Source organism: Amaranthus tricolor, chromosome 8 (genome assembly GCF_026212465.1).
Source record: "Amaranthus tricolor cultivar Red isolate AtriRed21 chromosome 8, ASM2621246v1, whole genome shotgun sequence".
NCBI lineage: Eukaryota > Viridiplantae > Streptophyta > Magnoliopsida > Caryophyllales > Amaranthaceae > Amaranthus > Amaranthus tricolor.
Window position 1 is genome coordinate 9,639,339 of NC_080054.1, and position 24,902 is coordinate 9,664,240.

Below are 24,902 nucleotides of genomic sequence, written 5' to 3' on the forward strand. Positions count from 1 at the left end.
TTTGGAAACATATGAATTGATTGGTATTTTAATTATTGATTGTTATTCATGGCGTAGAAAGGTAATATACAAGCAAACTACTATCCTATCTTTTAAATTTAATTCAAGTATTTCAAAGTTCAAGTTATGTTTTATAAGGTGTGGTATTATTACTATTGATATTTGAGCAAAATCGTTTGGTATTTGAAACGGTGGATTTTGACCTTGTTTGACCTTGCTCCTAGTCCTTGATTAAATGATGTTTTGAATGTTCATATGTTTTTATATACGAGCTTTTAAATATTGTATTTATTTAAAGAGAATACAAAAGCATGTTTTGTATGTTACTAACTTATAAAATACGAGTCTTGAAATATTGTATTATGAAGATGAGGTATGATTGTTGATTTCAGAGAAAATCAATTGAATTATTGTTTTGTTTTATATTGAAATGTTCGACATTGAAAAATGTCCGTTTTTGGGAATTGGCAACGGATATTTATATCCGGATTATTGTGAAATCCTATAGCTTGATAATAGGTAATGGTTATTCGGATCGGTCTCGAGCCCCCATTTCGTTCTTGCAAGAACCGTATTTTCGGTGATGACGATCACCCGTGTTCTCAGGATTTAGATCAAGCCTACTTCCTGACGGTCCATATATTCCCACGTTTTAAGTGTTGTTAAATAAATTATTTAATAAGAGTTTTGAATAAATACGCTTGGTACATAAAGTTTTGTTTGTTTTGCAAATGATATCATATTTGTCATTTGCCGTATTGTTTCGCTATTGACTTGTAAAGTAATAGCCGCATTTTGATTTACGCTATTAACTTGTAAAGTTATAGCCGTGTTTTGATTCGTTATGAACTAAAGGTTCATAGCCGTATTTATGTCGATACCAAACGGTCTTTTAAAAGAGTTTTGATTTACGCTATTAACTTGTAAAGTTATAGCCGTGTTTTGATTCGTTATGAACTAAAGGTTCATAGCCGTATTTATGTCGATACCAAACGGTCTTTTAAAAAAGTTTTGATTTGGATAAAATAATGTTTATAAATGATTACCAAGTGTACAAGGAATTTGATTTGGAAATGTTTGTTAATGACTTGTATACAAATGTAGTAGTTTGTTGGATTACTCAACAATGCAATTGTTGACAGTTTTTTTTATAGGGTCTATCTCTTACAAGGGATAGATCCACTTTCAGGTTGCCATTTTTAGTGTGGATGGATGTGCTGCTCATTTATGTGTCATGTGTTGCGATAGCGAGGACATCGTTTCTGGAAGGTTAACTTATAATGATATTTTGACAAATCATGTCTTTTAAAATATAAAAAATAGATATTTTATAATGTATTAACTTAGTTTATAACTGGGTTGTAAGTGATTGTATTACAGTTTTGTAAAGTTTTTAAATACTCTGATATTGGTTGCTGTGGCTATCGAGCCACAGGTCGGATTCAGCTCAGACTTCTATAAGTCTTCCGCTGTGCTTTGTAGACAATATTATTATGTTGTTTACGCCGGTTTGGGCCGTTTCAATACATTTTACATACAAAAGATGAGGCTCTTAATTACTTTAAGACTTATAAAAATGAAGTAGAATTACAAATTGGTAGTAAACTTAAAAGGTTAAGAACCGATAAAGAAGGTAAATATTATGATCCAAATTACTTTAACTTAATGGGCATTATACATGAAACAACTGTCGGATACACACCACAATCAAATGGTGTGGCAGAGAGGAAAAATCGTAGTCTACAAGAGATGGTTAATTCCATATATCCTACTCTGGCTTGAGTGAAGGATTTTTGGGTGAAGCAATGTTGACGACTTGTCACATTCTTAATTGGGTTCCAATAAGAACAAATAAGGAGATTCCTTATGAGCTTTGGTACCAAAGGAAACCAAACTTAAGTTATCTTACGGTTTGGGGTTGTAGAGCCATTGTAAGATTGCCCGGTAATAAAAGAAAGAAACTCGGTGAACGAGGAATATAATGCAATTTTATAGGTTATTTTATTCACAACAAAACTTATAGGTTCTATGTTATAGAAAAAAATGACTACATGTTGATTCATTCGATTATTGAGTCAAGAGATGCAATTTTTGAAGAAAATAGATTTTCATCATTGAGTAAACAAAGAAATCTACAAGTTTGTACCAATAAGGATGTTGATGACAATCAACAAGGTTCACCTTTAGATGTTGAAAAAAATTTACAACTAGATGAACAACAAGGTGTTGATCCTATTCCTATACGGAGTAAGAGACAACGGAAAGCTAAAAACTATGGACCAGATTTTGAAGTTTATTCGTTGATGGTACTAGAAGCAAAATTTCTTCTAGTGTTCCATATCTATTCAATGTGGAAGGTGACCCATTGACTTAAAGCGATGCTATGGCATCATATGATAGAGCTTTTTGGAAAGAGGCTATTGATGATGAGATGCAATCCATCATAGGCAATAACACTTGGGTGTTAGTAGATCTTCCTCCTACTTGTAAACCAATAGCTTGCAAGTAGATTTTACGAAAGAAAATGAAGATTGATGGTTTTATTGACAAGTTCAAGGTCCGTTTAGTGGCACAAGGCTTTAGAAAAAGGCCTGGTGTAGATCATTTCGATACATATGCACCGGTTGCAAGAATAACTCCTATTCGGTTATTAGTAGCTTTAGCTACGATTTATCATCTAGAGATCCATCAAATGGATTTTAAAACAACATTTTTATATGTGGAATTAAATGAGCAAGTTTATATGAAACAATCGAAGGGTTTATTTTGGAAGGACAAGAGCAAAAGGTGTGTAAACTTGTTAAATTCTTATATTGACTTAAACAAGCCGATGAGTGAGATTATAGCAAATTTGATAGCCATGGTAATGGGGTTATCATTTATCTATATGTAGATGACATGCTCATCTTTGGTATTAGTTTAGTACAAGTTTAAAAGACAATGACTTTTTTTCTAGGTCCTTTCAAATGAAGGATATGGGGGAGGCCGATGTCATCTTAGGTATGAAGATCATGAGACAAGGTAACTGAATCTTGTTAAGTCAATCTCACTATGATGAGAAAATACTTAAGCGTTTTAGCATGCTTGATAAGGCACCAGTCTCTACATCCATGGAACCAGGTATGAAATTTTCCAAACATACCGGACAACCAATTTCACAATCGGAGTATTCAAAGGTCATTGGATCTTTGTTGTATGCCATGACCTGTACAAGGCCAGACATAGCTTTTGCGGTTGGTAAACTAAGTAGATTTACAAGTAACCCGAGTCCACATCATTGGATGGCGATAAGGAAAGTATTAATATACTTGTTGCGTATCAAAGATTATGGTATTGCGTATAGTGGTGAACCTCCTATTTTGGAAGGTTATTCCAATGCTAGTTGGATCACTAATGAAGAGAATAATTCTTCAACCAGTAGTTGGGTGTTTGTTTATGGGGGAGGTGTCATCTCATGGTTCTCTAAGAAACAAACATGTATAGCTGATTCTACTATGTCAGCAGAGTTCATAGCTCTTGCTTCAGTATCTAGTGAAGCGGAGTGGTTGAGGAATCTTATGTTTGAGATACCTTTGTTACCTAAGCCAATTTCACCGATGGCGATTCCTATGGATTTCATGATGGCTTTAGGTAGGGCTTATAGTCAAGTGTATAATGGTAAGTCTCGTCATATTGCTCTTAGGCACAGCCTAGTGCAAGGACTTATCACTAATGGGGTCATAACTTTTGACTATGTGAACACTAAGTTCGATGAGGCTGATTCTTTTACAAAAGCCATGAGTAGGGATTCAATTGAACAAGCGTCAATTGCAATCGACTTATGTCAATAAAGGTCATTTGGAAAAGCCCAATTCACACATGAGTAACATCGTGTCTTGAATTCAATGTGGTAAAATTCCTTTTGATATTTGTAAGCAACAAGTTCTAATGACCCATCATTGCTTTGACCGTGATGAACGAGGTAGTCGTCCATTGAAAGTTCTTAAGATCAAGGGTTTAAGAGCTCTTGGTGTTGTATCCGTTTCACGGGGATATATTTTATACGTAATGAGAACCTGCCTATATAAGTTTGAAGTGTGGCCGCTTCAAGTAGTCAAGATTGGATACCGACTATGATAAACTTATGAATAAGATTCGAACATGGCCTTATAATGTGTCAGATTAATGACTTTGTGTTATTGGTTTTGTGTGTACTTCATCTTCAAGTGGTTGGAAGGGTCATTTGATTCAAATCCAATGGATATCAATTCTGGCTCGATCACTTGTGAAGTGTGTTGTACTTGGCGTTAATTCAATCCGTAGGGATATTAGTGTAACACCCCGATATTTTCCCGATTTTTTTTTCCCCGATATATTTAATAATTTACTAGTAATATTATATATATATATATATATATATATATATATATATATATATATATATATATATATATATATATATATATATATATGTATATATATATATATATATATATATATATATATATATATATATATATATATATATGTATATATATATATATATATATATATATATATATATATATGTATATATATATATATATATATATATATATATATATATATATATATATATATATATATATATATATATATGTATATATATATATATATATATATATGTATATATATATATATATATTTATGTATATATATATATATATATATATATATATATATATATATATATATATATACATATATATATATATATATATATATATATATATATATATATATATATATATATATATACATATATATATATATATATACATATATATATATATATATACATATATATATATATATATATATATATATATATATATATATATATATATATATATATATATATATACATATATATATATATATATATACATATATATATATATATATATACATATATATATATATATATATACATATATATATATATATATATATATATATATATATATATATATATATATATATATATATACATATATATATATATATATATACATATATATATATATATTTATATATATATATATATATATATATATATATATATATATATATATATATATATATATATATATATATATATAATTTATTATTGGGCTTGGTCATGAGATTGCAATCCTTTTTGGCAATTAGAATTATTTGGGCCCAAACTTTTCCTTAACCCATCTTTTATTTTCAAAAAAAAAAAAAAAGAAAATAGGAGGGACTCTTGGTGGAGCTTGTAACTCTCTTAGGGTAATGAAGGATCAAGGCATTAATCCCATATAATTAACCCTTCTTAATTCCTTAATCATTTTCAATTTGACATCCTTTCATTTCTAAAGTTTCCAAAGACAAAAAAAACATATCTTTTCAAAATTCCTCCTAATCCACATTCCTAACTCCATTACGCTTGATCATTATGTGTTTTCCTTTACAATTGTAAGTGTAATTTTTAATCTATGTTGATTCTTAAGTTTTAATTTAAAATTCTATGATTATTATATGTTTTATCTTATAATTCATGTTTAATTTAAGAATTTAAAATTTCATGTATGATTTTGGGATGTATTTTTCTATTTAAATTGATGAAGAATGTTTCTTTTTAGAGTTTTTAGATATGCATATATGTGAAGAATAGGATTGGTTTGTGTGATGGGTGATTTTGAAATTTATATATAAAAATGAATGTTCCTGTAAAAAAAATTTGTGTGGTTAAAGAAATTATTGTTGAACAATGAATTTAATCTCAAAGATGGTTCGTAAGAATTATATAAATTTGGTCATTGATATTTAATAGGCAATATACCATTTGGAATTCATTTGTTGATGAAATTTTGGTGAATCCCGTAGGGTTAGAAAAATGTTAAAAAAAATTTGTTTTTGGGACACTTTTTGGCTTGAAAATAGGTTAAAAATACTTAGAGTACATTATGAATTATGAAAATTGGTACTCGGGGGTTTTGACTCCTTCTGAACGCAACGGTGAAGTCGGATTTTCAGTTTGACAGTTTTAAATTGCCTTTCTGGACATATTATGTATGCTGTCCTGTTTTGTGCGTTTACTATGTTATAGTATGTGATGGATGTTCATGATGTGTGTGGTATTCTAGGTGTGGTTGTAATTGTATGTGTGTGTTATGGTTGATTTGAGAAAAGTGTGTATGTGTGCTTATTTCCCGAATATGATTGAACCTTGTTGGAAGTCGATTCGTGACCGGGAATTGAATAGGACGCTTGAGAGCTGGTTATCTTGCTTAAGGTATGTACACGCAACAAAGTTCGCATTTAGTCCGATGTATCATATAATAATGGTAAACAAATGTAAAGTATGGATATATAGTATGAATATTGTTATCTTTCCGAATAAATAATTTTGATACATTGTTTTGATAAGCAGAGGAAGTATGACCTTACTAACCTTAAAGTGGACGTAGTATGACGTCAATTAGTGGAAATGAATTACTCGCGGTATATGGGGGCATTATGAGCCACCGCGGGGGTATGCATACTTAACCATACGCACCGAAGTAAGGCGAGTGTCTATGGTAGAGACTTGCTTAGGGGTTAGCTTCCCCTAATGTAATGTCTCACTTATGGAGATTGGAGTTGTACCGGCAGTATGGCTGGATAGTACAGCAGTATGGCTGACTAACCTTTACATGAAATTGATTATTCTTAGTTAGCGTGATCGAAGCGTATTTTCTGAAATCGACAGCTATTAAATCTTTCTCTTGTTGTATTTAATCAATTGGTATGCGACATTTGCTGACGTGTACTTTTGGTCTTAACGACCCTGCGATGATGTTGTTTCCTTTCTGGGCAATGACTAGCACTAAGTTAAGTTACAGGTCTGGGGAGTGAGGATTGTTCCTTGGAAAAATAAATCGTTAAGGATACAGAAGTCTTGATAAGAACTTCTAATAAAGTTTTAAAAAAATATTTGGTTTTATGAGGCGATTTCGTTCTCAAGTTGTAATAAGTAGATTTAATTTTTTCGTTCTTGTCCGCTGCTAAGAATTTCTTATATCTAGTAGTTTATAATAACACTAATAGAACTCGATGCGCAAGCTTTCCTTGATTTCAAATCCGTTTTATAACTGCCTTCTAACATCCTGGTTTGACTCGGACTATATTTACCTTTCTTTAAAAAGGTCGTCTTCTCTTTTCAAACGATCCGAGTTATTCCGAGATGTTACAATTAGCATTGATACATGAAATGAAATTATAAATTTTTTTTTGTAATTGAGAAATAGTCTTATTATACTTTAAATGGAGGATTTTTGAACATTTAGTGTCTAATAGTCCTAAGTATATAATCACCAAGTACTACAAATAGTAGTAGAACAATATGTATTAAAATACAAGGTCCAAAAAGGGGTTGAAAGGATAGGAAAAATGAAAAGTTTTCAATCGTGTCAGTAAGAAAAGCCGATTCGGCTTTCCTGGTATTGAGCCTAAAGTCGACTCGGCTTTAGGTTCTGGAAAAATCATTTTATCCAGCAGGTAAAGCCGAGTTGGCTTTCCTGGGGTTGGAGCAAAAACCGACTCGGCTTTTTCTTTTAATATGATCGTTCAGTCTTTACGTTTCCTTTGAGTTAATTGCATTGGATTCTCTTACTTAATCTATATTCTTTCTGATGTTACAAAGGAGTAATTGGGAGGAATAATGCTCATAAATACCTTGGTTAATGGTATTGTTTGGAGGTCATTAAGGTTGATCATCTGTGGGTGATCTATTGTGCCATGACCCTTTGTTATACTTGGAGTAGTATAAATAGGGGCTTGGAAAAGGATGGAAACTACACCAATTTTCTAAATTCTTATTCTTGCTCTTTCTCTTTCATTTGTGTTCTTTCAAGAGAGTTATAAACTTTTGTTAGAACTTCCAAAGCTTATAGTTCATCAAACACTTGTTATTAAGTTACATACCGTAAGTACTAAGGGTGTGTTGTGTTGTTTGTATTTCGTTGTGAATTTCCAAGTCAAAAACCCAAGTACGTTTGTGGGGAAACTTCACAAAAGGAAAGTGATTACACGCCTACAACAAGTATCAAGTTTCCGGCTAACGGTCGTCGTTACAAAGATAATCTTCAAGTTTTTCTTAGTGTATTTTGTAAGTTTTATTTTAGCCTTCAATAAAGGGAAAATAGAAATTCCCAATTGTAATTTGTATTTTGCATTATTAGTTTGTAATAAGTACTTCTTTTGAAAATTTATTTTTAAAAATTTCATTGTTTCGATAATGAAATAAGAAGTGAAAAAGATTCTTATAATACCTGAAAGATGAAGTGTTAAAGAAGTCAATTGTCAAGAATTGGAAGTGAGATATGATGCTACAGTAGAAATAACTGTAAAAACTACATCACAACACGTTAGCCTTGTCCAGGGGTAATCTTCTGGAAAGCCCTCTGACGTTCAAGTCAAATTCGGAATGATACTATGACCAATGCAAGATTAACGATTATTGGGATGATTATAGATTATAGGATTTTGTTGTTTGGTATGTTGATTGGAAATAGGGTGGTTATGTATTTTGTCAGAGTTACGCTATGTAATATGAAAGCTTAGGGGGAAATGAATTATGTAGCAAGTATTTATAGTGATTTGAATGAAGGACCAGAAGGTAATTTAGTACATGAAACATGACATCATGGGTGATAGTGGTAGGTAGTGACAGAGAGTGGGTTTGACCAGCAGCTAGGGTTTATAGAAGTATTTCATGGATAATCCGGATGGAAAAAGTCATATAAGCCCCTCAACTGCAAGTTAAGGTCAATTGAAGGTCAAGATCAACGAGAAATGAAAGTCAACAGGGTGATCAGGTATCTTCATAATAATAATAAATAAATAAATAAATAAATAAAATATTACTCATAACATTTAGCCCCACGGATGAAGGATGATTTGAATAAGGCACTTAGCAGGAATGAAGCATCTTTCTTTATGTGGAAGACATACAGAAGAACGAGGACTCCGCAGGTTTCCTTGATATCTTGGATCTTCTTTATATTTCGACAGAAACCACATAACATATTCGGAAAATCCGCCTCTAGTTATAGCTCATGCTATTCCGTGCCATAAAAATTGCAGTCTTAATGGAGCCTTTTGTCCTAACTCGGCAATTCGTGCCACGATAACTCGACAATCCGCCTCATATAGGCCGGATGACTTGGAGACTTGAAAGAATTTCTAACGAAGCCCCCATATATGGGGGTCCGACTTATTTCATGGTTCGGCAAGTTCGCATCATTAAGTGAACTTTCGAGAATCAGTGGAAGCCCCAATGCGGGGTCCAACTTTTGCGACAACTCGGTAGGTTCGATTCATACGGAACGGATATGTAAAAAAAAGCTTAAACATGGGAGCCCGAATTATGGGATTCGATTCTTAAGCATCGCTTAATTTGTTCACACGAAATGACCTGACTTCCCACAGCTCGGTAAAAATCCAAACTTGTATTTTATTGAACTTTCGGTTAGGACAGTAAGAAATAGGGTCTGACTATTGCGTGATTCCGACTTCATATAAGTCAGCAAATCCTGACTTAAAGCTTGATCAAAGTGACCTCAGTCAATGACTTGCAAAGAAATGAATCCCTTTTCAAGGTATTTGACTTTTCCAAGAATGATATGGTGAAGTACGATATGAGTACTCTACACTTCGTATAATTTCTATCCACCTAATCTAAACCCCTCTAAAATGGAGTCTGACTTTAGGAATGACTCAGACATGATAAATGATGACACGAAAATACTAAGAAACCAGCCCCAGCTATGGTATCTCAACTACGTCCATAACCCTATATATCACGGTTAAGAACATGCTGGAAATAATTTCTAAGAACCTAAATTGAACCCTCTATTAGAGGGTCCGACTTATTTAATGTCCCTGAGATCAGTTATCATGGAAAGTGTCATATAAAAGTATACTCCATCATTCGGAATATTTCAGACATGATATTTCAACACTTAGAATTGTTTTGCACCTCTATCATTTTTTACTTAACAAAACGGGGTCCCACTTTCAGCAACATTCGAACATAAAAATGTAGTACAGTCTCCATACTTAGAATATTTTTCCTTTTAGAGTAGAGGTCAATAATAGGGTCCAACTTTCACTCATATTTTGGACTTATCTGTGAAAGTCAATAAAGACTTAGAATTTTCTAGCCCTAGTATAAATTTAGGACTAAAAAGGGGAGTCCGGCTTAATCATTCTAAATAAAGAATACACGGTATTACTTCCCAACTTAGAAAATATTTCATCTCTTTTTCCATGGATGTTAGAAATGGGGTTCGACTTAAAATAAAGTTTAATAAAAAAAAACCATGACCGACATAAATACTTCAAAATTGTAACCCGCTTTCAGTTCCCACTTTAATCAGGGCATAGACAAACTGATAATTCAGTTCACCTGCAATACTTGAGTAAAATTTCAACTAAAAGTGAACCTTGGAATCACAAGGGACTTGAATTCCCAATAATCATCGGTTCACGATGAGACAATTGATCTTCCCTAGAAAGTCACTCCAATGCAAACATGGGTATCTCATGACATGAATGAAGAATTGGTGTTTGAGCCTTATCTTGGCTATAAATAGAGGTGCTTAGGATTGTTCAAAGCATTATTTCCACATTTCCCATTTTCGAATCTTGATTTTAGTGAGAGAAAGTTAGAGAGAGACACTCTGAGATTGAAGTTTTCTGTCAATTTCAAGCTAAGATCTTCAACAAGGTATGCTTTGAGTTCTACCTTGTCATTACTGTTCATGAAATTGTTTTTTATTTTCCCACATAAATTTTGTATGCTGTTATTTTTTACGATTATGGATAATAAGATCATCAATGTGGCCAGATCATCAAGTCACTTAGATATAGTGACACTTAACTTATCATACATCCCTAACGTAGATTTGACTAAAGAAACTCACATTATTAGTAAGACTGAAACAAACGTTGATACAAATGATTATAGCACTATTCTAAGCATCACCCCTTATTACGAATCAATAGAGAGTGGGGAAGAGTCCTCTGTTTCTCCCCTTCATTTACCGAAAATAAATAAACATGCTCCTTGGGAAGTGAGCCTGGCTTTCTTCCCAAATTAGCTACCCAAAATAAATCCTGAACTAGACGGACTATTTTATGTAGATACAACGAGGATGTCCAACAGCGCAGAGTCGTATGAGAGAAAGAGTGCGGCTGCAGAATCGCATCCGTTTTATACCAAACATAAGACCTTTAAACTATTTTTTGGATGTGCCCACGTTGCGTTTGTTGAAGGAAAGAGAATCCCTCATCGAAAACTGGATTTTTCTGGTGGTTATAACATTATTACACCAGAGAAGTATGAAACTTTTAATTTTCCTCCTTCCCAATGTACACTTGGATATGCCTGGTCTTTCGATTTAGGACTTAAGTTTCCCCTTCAACCATTCATTAGAAAAGTTTTAGATTTTCTGAATATTATAGTGGTTGAGTTATACCCCAGGGTTGTTTAACATCCTTTTTGGTTTTATGTAAAGTACTGAGTGTGAGGCCGAGCCTCACTACACTAAGAATATTTATAGGGCCTGTCTGTGCAACACTCAAGAACATAATGTCTGGTGGATTACACTAATCCACCAGCGGAGTTATAAGATACTAGGTGATCTCCCTAATAGCCAAAAGAGATATAGGACAAAATTTGCATTTTTATACAATTTCGAGCCAAGGAACTTCAAAACCACATTTAACATAAAGCCAAGGAACTGCAAAGATGGATGTTGAGCTAGGAAGGAACCTGTTAACGTCTAGTTCAAATGGATACCCAGATGAAAAATTCTCAAGAACGAGTTTCTTCTTTCGGCATTTGATATTAGTCTTAAGATTAACAAGCTTGAGTTTCTCATATCCCATTTTTATCGGATTATCATATCACAGTCTAGCATTGTTTTTTACATGTAGGACTCGCCAAAGAAAAAACTAAGGGATATATATCCTGTTCTAATGAAGAAGTTCAATGTGATGCGTCTGGCATATAGTGTGGGTAAGAGGGTCGAGTTCGACATACCTCTTCCTTCTCCTCCCAAGGTATGTGATTGTCAAAAATAATCTATTCTTCGTTTTGAGTATCTTTCTTACTTAATTTCCTCTTACAGAATATGACGACCATAAAAAAGGGTCTAAAAGAAGTGCCCATTGTTGCGAAAGCGCAAGCCTTGCTGGAGAAGATGAAATCAATCCCTCCCTCGGAGGATTTAAAGCGAGAAGAGCCTCGAAAGTAAAAAGAGATTAAGAAGAAGAGAAAGCGCAACTCTTCTCCTGCTAAAGCTCAAAACGCGGCCAAACGATGTTCAGCAAAAAGGGTCAAGACCATCACGCCTATCAACTCTCATAGGGCGAATAGTCTGGTTGTAGAGGAGATGATGGCTTTAAGCCAAAAAAAAATGATAAAGGTAAGTGGAAGATACAAGTGTCAGCTGAAACCTAAGTCCATCCTTTGAAAGAGGTATATTCAAGTCGGACCGAGATTCTCCCATACAAACACACCTCTGTCTTTAAGGAGCTTGATCATACGGGTTTGGTGGCTCGGTATAACCGGAGTACCCGAAACTTAATTATCGAGGTGGACATGGACTACTTGGACTCCTTACCAGTTAGGGAAATAATTTGCGAATCTCAATCTGCCGCGGCTGAGGTAATGATTTAACTTTATTTAATTTTACATTATATTATAATTGGATCTAACTCATTATTTGTTGCAGGTTCTTCCAAAAATGTCTTTTTAGCTATCAAGGCTCATAAAAACGCCGTGGATTAAGAAGCTTTGAATTCCATAACTACACAGGTCGAAGAACAAAATAACGAGCTTTTTAAGCTAAGAGAAGAAGTGGGGGAGATTCCATGGCTGAAAGAGAAGTTTGCCAAGTGTTAGGACTTAAAAGAACGTCTAGTTGAGTCCGCTCAATGGGAAGCTGGTAATTTGGATTAGGCTACTGATTTATCTGCTGTAATAGGCAACGAGGTAAGGAAACTGCGGGATCTCTATAAGGAGTTGGTGATTCAGAATGAACATTTGAACAAAATTGTTCTAGATGATGTGGAAAACTTTAGGGGATTGTTATAAGCTGATAAAATACACAAGTTGCAATCAAAGAGGAGGGCTAGGAAAGCACGAGATTGGTTGGCGTCTAATGAAGCAATCGGCTTCGTTGAAGATCGTACAACTAAGGTGATGATTGCCGCCTACCAAATCAGCCAAGAAAAATTTAAATTGCCGCGACTAAGCTAGGGGTGGATTTTGAGGCTTTACTCAAGCTTGCTGAGACCAAAAAAGAAGAGGCCATCATAAATTTCTCGACTATTCTAGGATGAGATTCAGCAGTGCTTGAGGATCCGGCATAGGATGCAGAAGGATGAATGATTAGCCAAATTAAGCCAGGAAAGGGAAGAAAGTTCTATTCTACTTGATCTTGAAAAGATAATGCTAACCATTCTTCTGTTCCTAAGGTGCCAGATCGGGTTGTGCTAACCAAGCTAGATTCAAATTGTGTTAATTTGTCTAACACCCTGATCGTTGAAACTCAAACCCTGCAAAGCTTGGACAAATTTTTTTTGGAGGGGGAGCCTGAAACATTTAATGTGGAGAAGTACATAAGTTTCTCTTCTTCTCTAGAGAAAGAAAAAGTCGAGTCCTCGAATCCCCAACCGTAGACTTCAGTGGCTCAAAAGATAGATTTTTTAGATGATTTGTAGGTTTTTTTCTCTTATGTCGACCTGCCGGTTGATTCTTCAATCTTATGGACTTGTATGTTTTTTGTAACCTCTGAATATTGATCCGACCTTTGTACCATTTGTAAATGTTTAGGTTACATTTATGAATTTGCTGTTTCTGAATGCTATGATTTTGATGAACTTTATTTTGTCCGATTTTGTTTGATTCTAAGTTTTAGAGAATTTGGCTCCTATTCCTTTTGAGGGCTAAAAAAATGGTCGACTTTATTCATGTTGGCCCTTAGATGTTACGGAAGTTTTAGAATGCTTGAAAACTTGGTTCATGGATTCTAACAAATGATTCCGACTTTGCCTCATGGAAAATTTTATTGATAGTGCGAAAATATTTCAACACTTAGGAAACTTTTATTCACTTCCCTTATGGAACCCTTAAAAGGGGGTCGAACTTTTTAGATGACCCAGGAGTTAATATGATGAATCAAGCTAGGTGATTCCAAAGAAACATCAACAAATTCTGCCCAGTCGTTAATCACCCGAGACTTATGATAATAAGAATTTAGCTAGGTTTGCAATAATATATGCGAAAATACTGAATGTAATGATTTTTTGAAATAAACTCAACTTAAATACAATAATGTGATGATAAGAAAATATATGATTCGAACAAATCTTAATCGAAAATAGAAGTCTGAAAATTAATTGAAAGCAAATGAAAATTGAATGCGATTAAATTTTGATTTCTCATGTTGATGATGATGCTGATGGTGTGCGACGATGTATGACCCCTTGCAAAACTTGTTAAATGAAGTATTTTTTTAAATGATCTCCATTCCATGGGCGTTGTCGTCTCTTCCCATCTAAGTTTTCCAACTCAAAAGTGCCTAGTTTGATGATCAGGATAATTCTTAATGAACCATCCCAATTGGCCCCTAGTTTGCCCTAGTTTGTGAATTTTCCCGTAGCTTCAACTTTACGAATTACTATGTCTCCAAGTTGTAATTGTCTTGTTTTAACATGGCGGTTGAAATGTTGGGTCATCCTTTGTTTTTGAGCTATTGACTTCGTGAGAGCATTTCCCCTTGTTTCTGGTAACAAGTCTAAGTTTATTTTCTTTTCATCTTCATTCTCTTCATGTGAGTAATTTGTTACCCTAGTTGAGGGTATGCCAATTTCACAGGGAGAACTGCTTTAGAGCCACAGACTAAGGAAAAAGGAGTATGACTTTTTGCATCTTTTACTATGGTAAGGCTTGCCAATAGAATACCTGGTAGCTCTTCATCCTATGTTCCTTTTGACCCTTATTTTATTGCCATTCAAAATTTCTTTGTTAGCAGATTGTACTTGACCATTTGTTTGTGGATGAGACACAGAACTAAACCGGATTTGGGTGTTGAATTTTTCACAATACTCCAAGGTGTTTTTCCTAATAAATTTTCGACCATTGTTTGTGATGATGACTGATCGGGACTTTACGTCCTTCAATAGTAATACCGCAAGTGCACGGCGTAGTTTAGTACGATTGCAAGTACGAGTCGAATCCACAAGGAGTGGGGGTTAAGTTAATAGTTTCTCGATCGATTAGTGTGTTCGAAAACGTTAATAAGATGTTTAGAGATAGAAATAATTAAAACAAGCTATTAAAAGTGCTTAATGAAAATAAAGCATAAAAGTAAATAAGGATACAATGAATTAAGTAAAGATAAAATAATCAATAAGCTAAGAGGCATAGGTTAGAATTTCTCACCAAAGTAGTGTTTACTGAACATTAACCTAAGGTCATGGATATTTTGCTATGGGGAAGAATGTATTAAAAGTACTAATGTTCTCTCTCGAGCAACAAAAGCTTTCTAAACATACTCAACTACCTATTCTCATGGAACTAAGCATATTTTAAGACATGCAGTGCACATTAGACATTTTCAATCAAAGCATCTGCCTATTCTCATGGAGATGTCTTAACTTTTAAGCATAGATTATCGTTAAAAATCGACTCTCGCCCTCAATTCAACAACACTACAACATGATAGCAAAATCCATCTTAAACCAAAAACAACACAACCAACCCAAAGGTAAAGAAGACAATTCAAGCTATATACATGGTGACGATGCCTAGCCTAGGCCAAAATAAACTACTTACTCATATTCATATTTAAATTGTAGATTACAAACAAGCCAAGAACCATAGATTGATAAATTAAACTAGAGTATCCTAAAGAGCTGAGTGCAATATAAGTTGAAGAACTACAAGCATTAATATATAAAATTAAAGGCAAACCATCAAAGATAACGAAGTGACATGAATTGAAAACAATATAAGCAAGGATATATATTACTCTTTTAGGTTCAATTTAAGGATGAATAGGATAATTTGATGATTCAAAGTAATACCTTCCAAAAGCTTCAATAATAATACATCAATGGTTGAAGAATCTAAGTTGCAAAATATTACAATAAAGGATGAAGTTAAGATTTGTAATTGTAAATTGAAAGTACTTAATTGAATTGAAAGGGAAATTATGCTAAACACTAATTCTTAATTGAAATGAAAGCAAAGCTATGAAGAATACATAGAAATTACTCAAAATAAAAGGTGAAAACTCAGATGCCTAGCTCCATCTTCCTCTTCTCTATTTATAGCCTTCAAAAACAAGTGGGGGGTGGTGGTTTCATGATTGCTCCACCACAGCTAGGTTGTAAAAGGGGGGTGCCACTCCTAATGGATAAGGTAGGGTGGTTGGTAGTCATGGAAGCAGGAATCAGAAGCAACAAATGTAATTGGACCTCAAATAATATTTAAAAAGATCGCAAAAGCTGCAGCCACTCATCTCGCTCGACCCGAACGGAGCCCGCTCGACCAGTCGAGCCACCATCAGGTCCAACATCAGAAACTTCAAAAATTGGACAGAATATGAAAATTAGCTCCGCTCGACTCGGGCCATCTCGCTAGACAAGTCGAGCGAATGTCCTGTACTTCTGAATTGAATCCTGCTAATGATCAGAAGCTTTGGAAGTTTAAATGCACTTGCTTGACCCGAGCCAACTTGCTCGACCGGTGGAGCAAACTTTAGAAATGTGATACTCAGCTTCTGACTCAAGCAATGCTCCTGGACAACTCGAGCTACCTTGGCTCATGACATTTCATTTCTTTGAGCCGTCGGTGTTTAGGTGAGCAATTTTTGCAACAAAAGGATCTAGTTTGTGCTTGGTGTTGATGATTAGATACTTAAATGAAATAAAACACCAAAGCAACAGAACAAGAGTAAAATCAAATAAACCAATGCAATAACATGTAGTTTCCTTACGCTAAACAAGCCACTTATAGGTGTAAAAATAATGATAAAATGTAGCTAACAAACTCCCCCAAGCCAGACCCTTGCTTGTCCACAAGCATGCATTGCATTATCATAAACAAAAAAGATCGAGAACCAACATAAATGCACATGAATGATCTAACAATAGTTATAGTCATGAACGCACAAGCCACACTTTGTCAAAAAATGTATGATAGAGTAGCAAGCTATGATTATCAATTCTAAAAAGTTTGAAGTGTGTTCCTGTTCTATAAATTATTCTCAAAACAAGTTGTCAAGCAATGACCGTAACTATTGAGTTTAAGACTCCCAAACCAATCACAATGGGTACAAGTGGACCTCACTTTTGGGTATGTTAGCCAAGATGAACAACCACACTCAAGTTTTTAAAATTACACTCATTCCCTCATGCTATGGCTCAAAGTGATGTGAGCCTATAAATAAAGATGTGTCAAAGTTTCGTACCTCGGTACTCGGGGACTCAAAGGCTAAGACTTCACTAGAAGTAGGTGGATCAACCTAAAAGAGGTGAATTGGTAAAGGTTAGAGTACGATGAAACGTAGAAAGGGTAAGGAAGGGTAAGTTTACAAAAAGATGTAGCAAAACTAGTTAGTTAACCCGAACTAACCAAAATGTAGTTTCACACAACTTGGCATCTATTAACTACTAATATTTCTCTATACAAATTTTTGACTTCTTTTTCTTTCTTTTTCTTTTTTCTTTTTTTTTTGATGATATAAAAACAAACACTACACTACCATAAGCGGGTAGTAAAATCAAAGGACTCTTAGAGTCGTACAATACCAACTAAATATATAAAATTGTGTCTAAAATCGAGATATCACCATGATATATGTAAGTGATAACCTCAAGAAAATATAAAAAGACAAAGGCAAGCTAAAAACTCAAGCCAAGTGTGATAAACCAACCACCAACATACCATCAACCAAACAAACTAGTATGCTAAAGAGTTAGGAGTGAAGGTGAAAGAAGGTGAAAGTGAAGGGATACAAAAGAAAATGGAATGCTCGAATGAGATATGAAAGAAAGTGGGGTATAATGTAGGTTAAACAGAGGGTAAGAAAGAAAGGGAATAAGCTCGATCCAAACTAGAAACTAGATCCATATAATACCGAAGTCTCTAAAGTCATGCCTAGTGCGCTACAAATCCACAATCTCATTAATTTACGTGAATGCATGGTAGGGGCTCAATAAATACTCACAGGTTCAAAATATGTCCACAAATACCCAAAGGTGGTGCCACAAACCAAATCAATGCTTAACTATTGTTTTGAAAACTCAAGGTTCACAATATTGCAAATCAAAAAATTTAGAAGAAATAATCTAAACTTGCCACGGTATCATACATAGATTAAGAATATGGCCCAAAATGAAATCAAGTTAGCTGCTGAAGATAAAAAAAGTGCATGAATGTGATTCAAGGCATCAAAAACATAATTAAATTAAGAAAATAGTAAGCTAAATTACAAAAGTAATAAAACAAAAAGCAAATCAATGAAAGCATGCATATATACACAAGAAGAACCTAAGGAGATCATAAAGACAACTCCTCCCCCAAGCCAAATTGAGCAGTGTCTTCAATGCGACAAAAGGGCTTTAGAGAAGGTGCGAGGACTCTAGTCATCACTCTCATCTCCCTCTTCATCATCATCATCATCGTCTCATTCTTCCTATGCCCTAGGATCGAAAGATGTACTAGCGCCTCCCCCAGAACCGTAAACATAACCAAAATCACCTAGTGGCGGTGTGTACGACAATGGGTACACATGATCCGGGGCTATATGCCCTTGCCGATAATGGTGGTCATATAATCGACCATGAAATGGTCGAACCGGCTCTGTTGCGCCTCTATCTGGTCAAACCACTGATCAAAGCCGTCCATACTCAGATGTAAGCGTTGTAGAGAGGCCAAGACGGGATCAGGGTCGGTATGATGGGGTGATGGTTGGGTTGGAGGTGCTGCATGAGAGGTGCCACCAAATTCGAAGGTAGAGGATGGGCCTCCTTGCTCAAATGTAGGTGTAGACTGTGTTAGAGATGGGAACAGCAACAAGAGGGGGGGGTGAATTATTGTTGTTACAAGTTTAAGTGTTTTTGCCCTGTTTTTGCGAAATTAGATGAAAGAAATAAAACTTAAACTTAGAGAGAAATAATGAAAGATACAACACGATTTTACGTGGAAACCTTCTAGGCATAAATAGAAGGAAAAAACCACGAGTCCTCGGGATTTCAAAACTCCACTATGTTTAAGGCAACTCGTTACAATTACTTTAAACACCTTGCTTCACTCGAAGCGTTCTCCACTGGGCCAACTTCTTTTTTCAATTGCTTCACTCAAAGCAACTCTCTTAGCTTTACTCCAAGCTAATATCTTCTCTAGCTTCACTAGAACCTATCTAATTCTCCCCTAGACTCACCCAAGTCTAGTTACAATAATTCACTCAAAAACCCTTTTGTAATGATAAAAATTCTCTAAAGATAAAATTAAAGAGTTGCACAAGAAAATATTATAACCTAACTGGCAATTTTTGAACAAAATATTTCTTGTTGATTTTCCAAAAATAACGTATCAAAATTAATAGCTCATACGAATGCACAATTTGAGGAACAACCGAATCCTCTATTTATAGAGTTAAAATCCCTAATAAAAAGGAGGTAACTACCCACTATTCCCCTATCCCAAATAATAAGGAGAATAATATGGATCTCAATTAGTAAGGTCAAACCTACGGTTATTGCTAAAATAGGTGTACATTTGATTAAATCAAAGTCATGGTTTCCTTAATATTAGCTACCTTTCCCTTTTACTAATAATAGGCAAATTAGTGATAGTTCCGCTATACTAATAATAGCTTACGGTTCCCTTTAACTAAAATTAGCTATGGTCTCCTTTTCCAATAATAGGTGCGGTTACCTTTAACTAATAATAGGTGCGGTTCCTCTTTACTAATATTAGAGACGGTTACCTTTAACTAATAATAGCTAAGGATCCCTTTACTAATATTAGAAGCTGTTCCCTTCCACTATATTTAGCCAAATTAGTTATTCACTAAATATAGATTCGAAACCAAAGCCTAATAAAAAGGATTTACAAAATCATACGTTAAGTGGTTATAAAAAATATTTTGCCAATTAACTTAATAATTAAATAATGCAACTAATTAATTTTAACTAATACATCAACTAAAAATTAGAAAATATAATAATAATTAGAATTTCAGCAGACGTATTCTCTACAGACTCCAGTCTGGGAACACTGCACTGTTTCCATTTTCCAGTTTTGTTAGATCATTAAACTTAGGAACAGTAGACCTCCTGTCTACATTTGACATCCTAAGCGATATACCTTTTCTAACTTATTTGGATTCCTTTGACGAGTACATGTTAAAAGACTAAGTCATAGGTACCATCAACGATCTTAATCACGACCGGATATTGACCTGCAAACAATCTGTAAAAATACATTTGTTTATATGAAGTGTGTAGTCATCATCAAAACCTAAAAGAGTCAACAAATTCCCCCTTTTTGATGATGACGAACTTTTAAACAAACTTAAATAAAATAGAGTAAAACCAATATCATAGAGCATGCCAGAGATTAAAGCTACTCTTCATAACTTAGTAAATCAACTCGTTACAATATAATTTACCAAGCATATATTAAAACAGATTACTCTAACAATTAGAATTATTTAAAATATCCTAAGCATAATCAGAGCATTGGAAGTAGTTTATTGCTTAAGGCTTTAAATAAATCTAAAATAACATAACATAGCTTACAAAGATCCTTAGTCTAAGCACAATCAGAACATTATCATATTACTGAGTATCAGAGCAATGATAATAATGAGCACCAAGTATAATTAATCCAAGCATAAGTCATGATAACACTAAATACTAAAGTAGATAATCAAAACATGTGTTAATCATTCAAATAAGACTCTGCGTGTCCAGAATATCAGAGCAAGCTTTTCATATTTCAAATAACAACCATAATAATCAAGGTTTCAATTAGTTACCCAATATCAATGATCAGAGCTAATACAAATTAAAATAGCTTGATCAGAGCAATCAGAGCTTGATCAAAATAGGTTAATCAGAACTTGACTAATTTGTATGTCAGAATTCAGAGCATAGCTTAACTAATTTCAGAACATATTCATCAGATATTCATCAAAGCATATAACTACATCAGAACATATTCATTAGATATTATCAGAGCATATAAATAATATTCCATCAGATATTCATCAAAAAGTCAAAGCATAAATAGCATATAGCATGAACATTCATGAGCATATTCATAAATAGCATATAGCATGAACATTCATGAGCATATTCACTGTCCTTAGGTAATACAAATAAGGAACTGGAACTGAGTCATAAAGAATCATTAACCAAGCAAGTTTGTGCCAAATATTCCCCCTTTTGACATCAATCAAAAAGAAATAGGATAATCAAACCACAACACTAATCATGTAGATATAGTCAAAGAGAGAAACAAGAGGCAGTAATCAAATTCAAATACCAAGAGATGCAGTCAAGATATGCAATGGTAAAACGTCACAAACTTTGATCAGCATAAAAGAAAGCAATATGTTCAACAAATTACAATTACACAAAGTGTACCCCAGTTGGTACTTAAAAAACATAAGAAAAATATTGTATGAATAGTTAGAGAAACAGATGGTTGAGACAATTAAAATATTAAATTTCAGTAGTAGGAGGGATCAGGGTGCAGTCTCTTCTTCATCAATTTATTCGGTCTGCACCTCTATCGTATCAAGTTTTGCACCAAGACGGGCTTCCATCAGGGTTATTTGATTAGTAATTGATGCTAAGGAGACACGAATTTCATCCTGAAGTGCATAGAATTGAGACTGCAAATTAGTTAGCTTAAGGAGGATAAAGTATAGAGGAGCTGTAGGAACAGAAGTGTTATCAAAACCATGGTTGGGTGATATGTGTGTGGTTACTGGTGGTGGTGAAGATGGTATAGGTGATGGTGGTGGTGATGGAATTTGATGAGATGGTGGTGTGGTTGGCTTTGGTGAGGGAGGTTTGTCATTGGTAGGCTCAAAAGTGTTATGTGAGGTAGAGTTATCATCCAAATCCACAACTGGACTTTTTCCCTTAGAAACCAGCCTTCTACTTTTCTTAGGTGTTGCGATGGGCTGCTTTTGGACCGGCAATAGGACCTCCTCATCACTATCATTATTTTCATCATTTTCCTCCTCCACATCCTCACCTTCTTTTCCAGCTTCCCCCTAATTTCCTTCTTCCCCCTGTTCTCTTGGAGAACAAGCTTTTGCCCTTTCAGTGGCAGAGGGAACAAGCTCCTAATCCTCCTTTTCTAGTACCTCCTCCTCCTTTTCTTCCTTTTCCTCCTCATCTTTCTGTCTCTCCTCTTCTTTGTCAGAATTAACATTAACCTGCTCATTAACATCTTCTAAAATCCCATTATCATTTAATTTCAAGTGCAAATTGTTCAAACACTTTGCACCTATTTTATTATTAGGACCCATTAGAAAATGCAGATCGTCAAGAGGGACACCCAACTTCTTAAATATCCATGTTAATAAACCTCCATACCCAACAACATACTTCTTCTCAATATAGTCACTTAAATGAGAGATCATTAGAGAAAGAAAATTAATCTTAATGTGATTTTCCAAACAATAAATCAAGGTAGCATCACGTAGATTTACCTCACTATGCTTAGAATTGCGTGGTAGGATAAATTTACGTGCTATGTTGTAAAGTAGTTTGTGTAGTGGAGACAGCACATTGTGACTAATTTTTCCTTTCTTTTCTTGAATTCCTAAGAATTTCAGCACGGTCTTCTCATTTATACCAGAAAAAATAATTTTCGACCCAACATGATAAGTATCAAAACCAACAGCTGGCACTCCAAACCATTCTCCTAACATTAAACTATTAAATTCACTCTTTATCTCCTTGACCATACTTGAACAAACACCATTATCAATCGAAAAATTCAAAATAAATTCTCGCATTAAGTTAGGGTAAATGGGGTTACAGCAATAATCTGTCATCAGTGTTTCCCAATATTGATGTTGTAAAATTGCGTGAAGTTAAGGAAAGGGAGTGGATTCATACCAGTATTTGTCTAGTCCAAATCCCACAGTCATTTCCTTAGATATCTCCTCAGCACTGTTGGGATCACTGTTCTTTGCCCTCTTTGCAGATTTTGATAATGATTTGTCAGCGAGAGTGTAGATGGGTCTTTTGTTTCTCACATGCATCGTGGATGCACTTGGTGTACCAGATTCTTCTTGTGATGGAGATGGAGCAACAACAATTTGGGGTGATGGATGTACTACCTTCAACGGTTGAGAGGTTTTGGGCGTTTGAATGTTCCGCTTCTTGCTTGAGGTGGATTTTGGGGCTTCATCATCGATTTCTGGCTTGGAGAAGAGGAAATGAGATTGAATAAGAGAAATGACGGTTTGAGTGAAGGTAAAGTTAGAGTTGTGATGTGAGCGGTTATGACGTGAGGGTTAGTGTATATATATGATGATGAAATGACGGGTAACAAAAGGTTGCACTACACATTATTAAATTTTGCATGTGTGAACAATGTGTGTGAAAGGGAAGTTAATAACAGTTTTTCGAAGCATTACGATGATCCGGCTCCCACTTTTTAATTAATTTGCGTTAACCATCTATTAAAAGAAATTGCTGGAATAGAAAAATATAGAAATTGAAAATATGAAATATTTTATATGAGGATAAAAATAAAAAAAATTATGCTGCTTTAGTTCGATCAATTTAAACATACAAACATGAAAGCATTCATAGCACATACTTTTAAATTACTGCGTACATGATCCTTTCAATAATTGATTTTTCAATCAAGATTTTGGCGGATGATTTAACCTTTTCAATTTTCATTTTGTCTTGAGGATAAATTTTTTCATATACTTTAGTGTAGATTAATCATGCCAAGTTCCAATCTCATTTTTTCATGTTGTTCCCTTGGAAGGGGTTTTGTCATGATGTCGGCTATTTGCTCGTTGGTATTTACATGCATGACAATAATGTTTTTATTTTCAACATTTTCCTTAAGAAAATGATGTTTTACTCTTGAATGATGCACTGGATCTTTAGATATGCAGATGACACTGGTGTTATCACAAAAAATAGGAACACATTCAAACTTAATACCAAAATATCTTAGCTGCTGTTTTATCCAAAGCATTTGGGAACAGCAAGCAGCTGCTGCCATATATTCTGCTTCAGCAGTGGATAGTGCAACGGTGTTTTGTTTCTTGGAACACCACGATACTAAACATGAGCTAAGAAATTGTACCATACCTGAAGTGCTTTTCCTGTTCACAAGATCTCCTGCATAATCTGCATCACGATAACCTTTCAAATCATAGACATCATTTTTAGGATAAAATAGGGACAAGTAATCTGTTCCCTTCAAGTATCGAAGAACTCTTTTCACTGCTGTACGATGTGATTCTTTAGGTTTTGACTGAAATCTAGCACATAAACCAACACTAAAAGAAATATCGGGTCTACTTGCAGTTAAATATAATGAAGAACCAATCATGTCTTGATACATAATTTGATCAACATCTTTACCATTTGAATCTTCATCTAATCTAACATTTATAGCCATAGGTGTATGGTTAGTTTTAGCATTATTTAAGCCGTATTTCTTGAGAAGTTCTTTTATATATTTTTGTTGATGAATAAAGATTCCATTTGCTTTTTGTTTAATTTCCAAACCAAGGAAGAAGTTTAATTCTTCCATCATACTCATTTCAAATTTTGTGCTCATTAGGTTAGCAAATTCCTTACAA